Source organism: Monodelphis domestica, chromosome 6 (assembly GCF_027887165.1).
Source record: "Monodelphis domestica isolate mMonDom1 chromosome 6, mMonDom1.pri, whole genome shotgun sequence".
NCBI classification, from domain to species: domain Eukaryota; kingdom Metazoa; phylum Chordata; class Mammalia; order Didelphimorphia; family Didelphidae; genus Monodelphis; species Monodelphis domestica.
In genome coordinates this window covers 95,100,031-95,108,374 of record NC_077232.1, presented here as the reverse complement: position 1 = coordinate 95,108,374, position 8,344 = coordinate 95,100,031, and the positions used below count along the sequence as shown (strand labels likewise).

Below are 8,344 nucleotides of genomic sequence, written 5' to 3'. Positions count from 1 at the left end.
CTAAGCTTCAGTCAAATGATCTATTAAAAATGGGAATAATAATACACTATTGCTCTGAGCCCCCATTTAAGAAAAAAATTTAACATTTGATAGATGTTTGACTGCTTTAATTTATATTTTTATTTATCTCTTACCCTTGATCTCTTTGTGGCTGAAGCAAAATTTATATTAATATAAATATTTAGGTAAAGAAATGGCAGATTTGTCACATAGTTAATAGCTAGGAATCAGGAATAAAAGTTGGGGAAAGAACAGACCTTTTCTAGGAACTTGCTTCTCTTTGAGGAGGTAGATAAAATTGATAGCTTCAGCCCAAGTCTTCTGCTCTGAGATGCCTGTAGGACCAATGGAGCTCCTTGATCTCATCCTTCTCCAACTTTCTCTTTCTTCTTTCTTAAGTTGTCCCTAAGCTATCAATCCATTGTGGCTTGACTTTTCATGTCTCTTTTCCCTTTTCACTGCTGCCAAACTTTCCATATCTACCCTTGCTCTGAAGTAGCTCCAAGTTTTACACAAGCTCCTTGGGGCATGATCAAGGCCCACTGAACTGACTGCCTGTGCCTAATTAAAATATCTTTTCTTGATTCAAAGAAAGCATGGAGGCCTGGCTCCCTTCTGAACAAGCATCTTGATATTCACACTAAATGAGGTGGGGTGATTTGATTGTTTCACTCATTCAGCCTCCACCCTACAATAGAAGCCTGATGCTAAAAGGAGATAAACTAGTTTCATCTCCTAATTTCATGGAGGAATCAACTGTGGATCATAGGGCAAAGATGAAAAAATAGGGGAGTAGGGGAGAGTAAACAGCTGCCGAGGGTCCAACATGTGTATGTGTGGGTATTGAGGGGGAGGGTGGGATATATAGGATATATTTCATGGCACGATTGAGAAAAAAAAAATCCTTAGTTTCTACCTTAAAATCAATACCAAAGAAAAAGAGAAAAAGACGAGGCAATATTGGGGTTAAATGACTCTTCCTGCATCACACAGTTAGGAAGTGTCCAAGGCCACATTTGAACCCAGACTCATGGTATGACTTTCTATTTTTCACGGTGTTTTTTTTTTTTAGAGAATTCTGCTCTTCATGGCTCATAGCTATTTATTTTGTTTGTATTCACCCTGCAATCATTCCAGTGATGACTCAAAGGCTCTAACAGTCAATAACACATTTTATTTTTTTCCATCTTAGAATCAATACTGTGTATTGGCTCCAAGGCAGAAGAGAGGTAAGGGCTAGGCAATGGGAGTCAAGTGACTTGCCCAGGGTGACACAGCTGGGAAGTGTCTGAGGTCAGATTTGAACCCAGGACCTCCCGTCTCTAGGCCTGGCTCTCAATCCACTGAGCTACACAGCTGCCCCCTCAATGACACATTTTTAAGCCTTGCCTGGAGTATACAGTTGCCACATCTCAGTTCTGCCAGAGGAGGGATGTGATTTGCCTTGCCCACAAAGTGGGCAGAACTGCGGTCCAAATACAACATTTCTGTTACAATGATTTTTCTCCTAACCTCCAATACTTTCTCTTTGAAATGTTTCTAGAATGAGTGACTAGAAAGTAATGAGCCTACACACCCAAGTGAGGATGTTAAGGTTTTAACTAGAGTAGTAGGATCATCCCTTCTCAATATTAACTTGCAGTGAGACATTCTGAAATTCACTGGAGCTGATTCTCTTCATCCTGTATACTGCATTCCTTGATGTTAAATAGATAGTAATCCACCTGGAAAAAACATGTAATAGAATCCTTAAGATACACGCATATACAAGTATATATTTATTATTATGTTATATATTATATTATATATTATTATGTTAAACATATTTGTATTATTTATAATTTGGATTTAATTTTACATAATTTAAATATATATAAGTATACAAACACACATATATATAAAGAGAAAGAGAGAGAGAGAGAGAGAGAGAGAGAGAGAAAGAGAGAGAGAGAGAGAGAGAGAGAGAGAGAGAGAGAGAGAGAGAGAGAGAGAGAGAGAGAGAGAGCTATTACAATGGTCTAGGCAAAAGATAATACAAGCCTGAAATAGATGACATTAGGGAATAATAACTAGAAAGAAAAGGACAGAAAGGACAGATAGGAATAATATTGTGCATATATTTTCAAATCTGATCAGAAGGCTCTAGTAGTATTCAAGTGGTTATCTCCCAGGTGAATCAGCATGCAAGAGGGGACTAGTGTCAAATATTATTTACCATTACATACAGAATATCAATACCAAGAACATGCTGAATTAAATTGGATATAATTTGTGAAGAATCATCCTCTGCAAAGGGCTAAAACCTATATCTGATCTGCATTTTGATATTTAATAAAAACTTTAGAATAGACAGGTACCTGGTATTATTCATTCATAAGAGGCCACTACTTCTTCCTTTGCAATGTTGAGGTCAAGTCCTTTGCTACAGGGTTATAGTCTATGATCATTGGCCTGTAGACTAATGATAATAAGTTCATTATGAATGAGCTTACAGTTAAAGGTGTGAAAACATATGATTTCTTTATTTTCCAACTAGTGGTTCAGTGATTATTTTTAAATTGTTGCCTTTTGCAGAACTTTTCTTGAATTCTATTAGATGAGTGCAGTGATAGACCTACTATCCTCATTCCTTAACTGCTCTAACCTGTACATATGGAGACCATTAATTTGTATGTGTAGAGTCAGTCCTAGATGGGAAGATAGATGCAGAAATATCTTCTAGAAAGCTTCTAGAAATCTGAACTCTTCAGGAGATAAAACAAAAACAAAACTACATAGCTGAAGACGAGAGACCTTGAACTTCCCAATTCACCACAATTGTCATAGAATTGTGGACATTTGAGTTGGAAGGGTACTTACAAGACTCATCAAGAACTTTAACTCTATGGGCTGTTGAGTGTCAATCACTCAGTTCTTGAATAAAGATGCCTCAATAGCATGGTGATCACAAAGATGACGATGATGGCCACACAAAGTCTCCAACCCTCCCCATTAGACATTGTTTCATTTTAATGTTTCAGAAACTGTCATATACATTCTCATAATTGAACCATACATGTAAACACCTTGGGATTCCATCACCTCCTTTTATAAAAGCATTTTAAAAAGTGATTGAAGGTATCTTTGATGATACAGTTAAATTTTTAACCAAAGTTATTTCTTTTGGATTTAGCTTAAAACCACATATTAGCCACAATCCAAAGAAGCATAAATTCATTAGAACTAGAAGAGACTTCAAAGACTATCTAGAACAGCAAATATCTCATCTTAAAAGTGAGGAAACTGAGGTGAAGTGACTCATGTAATTTTCAGGGCTGTATGTAGGAATCTTATATTGTCAAACAAAAAAAAATATCATGGAATGTATAAGAAAGGAGGGAAGAGACCATTCTGTCCCCTTTCTACCAAAATCACTGTCTGACTGAGACTATAAATTATATGTTTTATTAGTTATTATATATTGGGATGGCTGGACTGACTGACTGATATCCCAGCCAGCCAATGATAAGAAATGAAGGAAAAAGGAAAATGCTAATTATTCCTCTCCCCTCGACAGAGAAAAATATGATGATTCCAATTGTATAGAGTAAGGCAGCTAGCTGGCACAATGGAAACAGGTCTGAAGTCAGGAAGACATATTCCTGAGTTCAAATCTGGTCTCACGTATCAACTAGCTGTATGTTCCTGGGCAAGTCATTTAATCTTCTTTGCCTCAGTTTTCTTATCTGTAAAATGAGCTGGAGAAGGAAATGGTCAATCACTCCAATATCTTTGCTAAGAAAACCCCAAATGGAGTCATGAAAAAATTGAATAAGAGTGAAAATGACTCTATAGCAAAAGCATTTTTAGGGCTAACCAGGTGGCATAGATAGAGAACTAAGCCTGGAGTCAGAAGATTCTGGTTTCATATCTGGTCTCAGACATTTCCTGTCTGTGTGATTCCAGGCAAGTCACTTAATCCCATTTGCTTAGCCATTGACCTTCCATCTTAAAATTATTGTTAAGACAGAAAATAAGAATTTAACAAGAACACATGTGACACCCAGTGGAATCATGCGTCGTCTATGGGGGTTGGAGGGGAGGAAAAGAAAATGATCTTTGTCTTTAATGAATAATGCTTGGAAATGATCAAATAAAATATTATTTAAAAAAAAGAAAATAAGGATTTAAGAAAAAGTGTGTGGGAATACCGAAGCAATAATATATAATCTAGACTACTTAGATGATGGTTTCTTGACTCCCTCACAATCTTGGAAATTACTGAGCAAAGAGGAAAGCTTCAGGTGATGATGGAGTTCTTAAAATAATATTCCCTAAGAAAGATTTCCTACTTAACTAACCTATGCTGATTTTTAGAAAGCAGTCTTTCTATTTGGGTGGATGAAAAATATGTAATTATTCCAGGAGGAATTTCATTTATTAAATAAATAAAACTTATTTAAATATTGCACACATTGCTGACTGTTTAACTATAAACAAATTCCTTTCCCTCTTTGATATAGTCTGAAGAGCCATGGTTTTAGAGTCAGAAGACCTTGGTTAAAGATTTGCCTCTGATGCTTATTAGCAGTATATATGTGGATAATCACTTTTCTCTCTAATCCTCTGCTGCCTTTTCTGTAAAATAGGAGAAAACCATTTCCACTATTTACTTTTTAGAGTTTTTTTGTATCTGTAATCTATGTTTGTTATTTTATTTTAGTTCAAACCTGTTTTTTTTTAATTTGATGTAGGGAATTCCTTAGTGAGAAAACAGCATATATATTACATATATGTATATAATATCGAGTCTCAGAGAATTATTTAGAGTTCTAAAACATTAAATATTTTCTCAATGTCAAGTAGCTAGTAAGTGTTACAGGCAGAATTTGAAACTAGATCATGATTTTAAGGCAGGATCCCTTTTTAACTACACCAAAAGTGTCAAATATACAAATATACACACCTGATTGCATCCTGTTCCCAATTAAATGGAAATGGAAATAATTAACATGAAATAAAATGTAATTAAACAAAGAAAATATAACTTTTTAAAACCATGTCAATACTTGATCAATCATAATTTTCTTCTGTGTTTCTGTTCTTACAGTTCTTTCTCTAGATGTAGATAGCATTCTCTCTCATAAGTTCCTCTGGATTGTCCTGAGTCAATACATTACTGCTAGTAGAATAGTCTATTACATTCAATTGTGCCATAAGTTATCAGCATCTGTATACAATATTCTCCTGGTTGTAAACTATTCTCTGTATATCTATTTCTGGAAGACTTTCCAGTTCACATGGAATTTTTCCAGGTCATTTTTCCTTTCAGCAAATAGTATCCCATCACCATCAGATACCATGATTTGTTCAGCTATTCCCCAATTGAGCACCCCCCCCCCCCATTTTCCAATTTTTGTCACCACAAAGAGCACAGTTATAAATGTTTTTGTGCAAGTCTTTTTCTTTATTGCCTCTTTGGGGTACAAACCTGGAAGTAGTATACCTGGGTCAAAGGTTAGGCATTCTTTTAAAGCCCTTTGTGCAAAGTTCCAAATTGCCCTCCAGAATGGTTGCACCAATTCACAACTTCAACAACAGTGTATTAGTGTCCCAATCTTGCCACATCCCCTCCAACATTTTTCACTTTCCTGTGCTGCCATATTGGCCAGTCTGCTAGGTACTCAGAATTGTTTTAATTTGCATTTCTCTAATCAGGAGGGATATAGGACACTCTTTCATGTGCTTATTGATAATTTTGAATTCATCATGTGAAAACTGTCTATTCAAGTCCCTTGACCATTTGTCAATTGGGGGAATGGCTTGATTTTTATTTTAATTTGACTTAAGTCTTTATATAGTTGGAAAATTAAAATTTTGTCAGAGTTTTGTTATAAAAATGTTTCCCAGTTTCTTGCTTTCCTTATAATTTTGGTTGCATTGGTTTTGATTGTACAAAATCTTTTTAATTTCATATAATCAAAGCAATTAATTTTATATTTTGCAATGTTCTCTATGTCTTGCTTGAACTTAAATTCCTTCCTTTCCCACAGATCTAACAGGTATACTATTCTATGTTTGCCTGATTTATTTATGATTTCACTCTTTCTATTTGCCATTTACCCATCTTGAATTTATATTGGTATAGGGTATAAGATGTTGATCTAAACCTGTTTTTTTCCCATAATGTTTTCCAATTTAACAACAGCTTTTATCAAATAGTGAGTTCTTGTCCCCAAAAGTGGGATCTTTAGATTTATTGAACACTAGAGTACTAAGGTTATTTACTCCCATTTTATTCCATTGATCCACCCTTCTGTCTCTTAACCAGTACCATATTGTTTTGATGACCACTGCTTTATAGTACAGTTTAAGATGAGGTACTGCTAGGTCCCCATCATTCATAATTTTTTTCATAATTGTTCCTTGGTATTCTTATCCCTTGTTTTTCCAGATAAACTTTGTTATAATTTTTTTCTAATTCTATAAAAAAAGTTTTTGGTAGTTTGATAGGTGAATAAGTAGACTAATTTGGGTAGGATTGTCATTTTTATGTCAATTCATCCTACCTATGAGCAATTAATATTTTTCCAGTTATTTAGATCTAGTTTTAATTGTGTAAGTGTTTTGTTGTTGTGTTCATATAATTCCTTGGTAGATAGATTCCTAAATATTTTATATTGTCTAGTGTGATTTTAAATGGAGTTTCTCTTTCTAATCCTGCTGCTGAATTTTATTAGGAATATATAGAAATACTGATGAATTATGTAGGTTTATCTTGTACCCTGCAACTTTGCTAAAGTTATTAATTATTTCCAATAACCTTTTAGTTGATTTTTCTAGGATTCTTTACATATAGAATCATATAAACTGCAAAGAATGATAGTTTAGCTTCCTCATTGCCTACTTTAATCCCTTCAATTTCTTTTTCTTTTCTATTTGCCACTGCTAGCATTTCTAGTACAATGTTAAATTACAAAGGTGATAATGGACATATTTGCCATCACTATGTTTTTATAATGGTAGGCTACTTATTAAGGATGTAGTATACTGGACTCTCCATTGAACTATGTGTTAGATGAGATTATCTCTGTTGTTCTTTCTAATGCTGATATATTAGTATTGTTTAGTTAAGCAGCTCAGTGGGCTCTGGAGATCTTTGTTTGAATTCTGCTTCAAATACTTTCTACCTGTGTGATCTTTCGAAAAGCATTTAATCTCTTAAGTCTCAATTTCCTCATCTGTAAAGATAATAGTACCTATATCCTGTGAGAATTAAATGAGAGAACATATTAGGCATTTTACAAACCTTAAAACACTAAATAAACAGTAGCTCTCATTAAGTGACTTGCTCAGGCTCACATAGTTAATGAGTGAAGTAGCTGGGACAAAAATTTAAGTTTCTCATCCTGTATTCTTTATGTTGATAAATTTATTAAACCTTAAAATTCTTTCCAGTTTGAGAAACTCATTAGAAAGAAGGCATTGAAATAAGAGTGAAAGCAAATTAGTTTTGTTGTTGTTGTTGTTGTTCTATAGAATGCTTTGTTTTCATAGCAACAGTTTTATGTATAACAAATGAACAGTATTAACAATAATTGGCATACATGTCGAGAATAAAAATGCTAGATGCATACAGATAGATTCACATTGTCTGGCACATAATAAATCCCTATTGATTAGTGTTTGATAGATAGCCCAGAGCTCTGTTCTCATTGATAATAGGGCACTCCTGTTCTAGAAATGTCTTCCACAATGCAAATCAGCAAATTGTCTGCAATTTTGAAATGTGAGTTTTAGATTTACTCCACCCTGCTTAGTCTAACAAACAGGAATGTCTACACCCCTATTTAAGGATTAAGTTTTGAGAAGGATGGCCTATGACAGACATGTGCTAGCAAATGACAAATCAGAAACAACTGACAGACCCCTGGGCTGTCTTAAGTCAAGTTTAAGCTACCATTGGTACATGTGAGATGCAGGAAGTGATGTAAAAATGGTCTATATATTTCACATCACTTCCTCTCTCTGGCCTCTTTTAGCTCTGGTGGCTCTGGCTTTTTTCACAGAGAAGTGGCTCTGGCTCTTGTTGGGAGGCGGAGGCATCTTGGTGTGGCTGCAGGTATTGTCTGTGTTTGGAGCTCAGTGCCCTTGATACAGTCCTGGGAGAAGCTCAGTAGCGTGGTTCAGGTGAGGCATCTTCCCTTAGCTCTCTCAGAGTTTAGGCTGATTCCCTTTTCATTTACCTTTCCAAAAACACTGTCCTCTTAGGAAGCTGAGCTAGTTTTAGTCTTCTGAGGAGGCCTCTTGGTTGAGAACTCTGAACCTCCCTTGCCTTAGGCTAGGCCAGAGAAATATTATACCC

At 35.1% G+C, this 8,344-nt stretch overlaps 1 long non-coding RNA gene across 1 annotated transcript; it reads right to left on the bottom strand.

Moving 5' to 3' along the window:
• Positions 1–1,159: 1,159 nt before the first annotated feature.
• On the bottom strand, positions 1,160–2,683 carry LOC130455039 (uncharacterized). Its single transcript, XR_008912825.1, has 2 exons — positions 2,358–2,683; positions 1,160–1,724 (listed from the first exon to the last, which is right to left on the bottom strand). It is a non-coding gene; the product is annotated as an uncharacterized LOC130455039 (long non-coding RNA).
• Between the last annotated feature and the right edge of the window lie 5,661 nt (positions 2,684–8,344).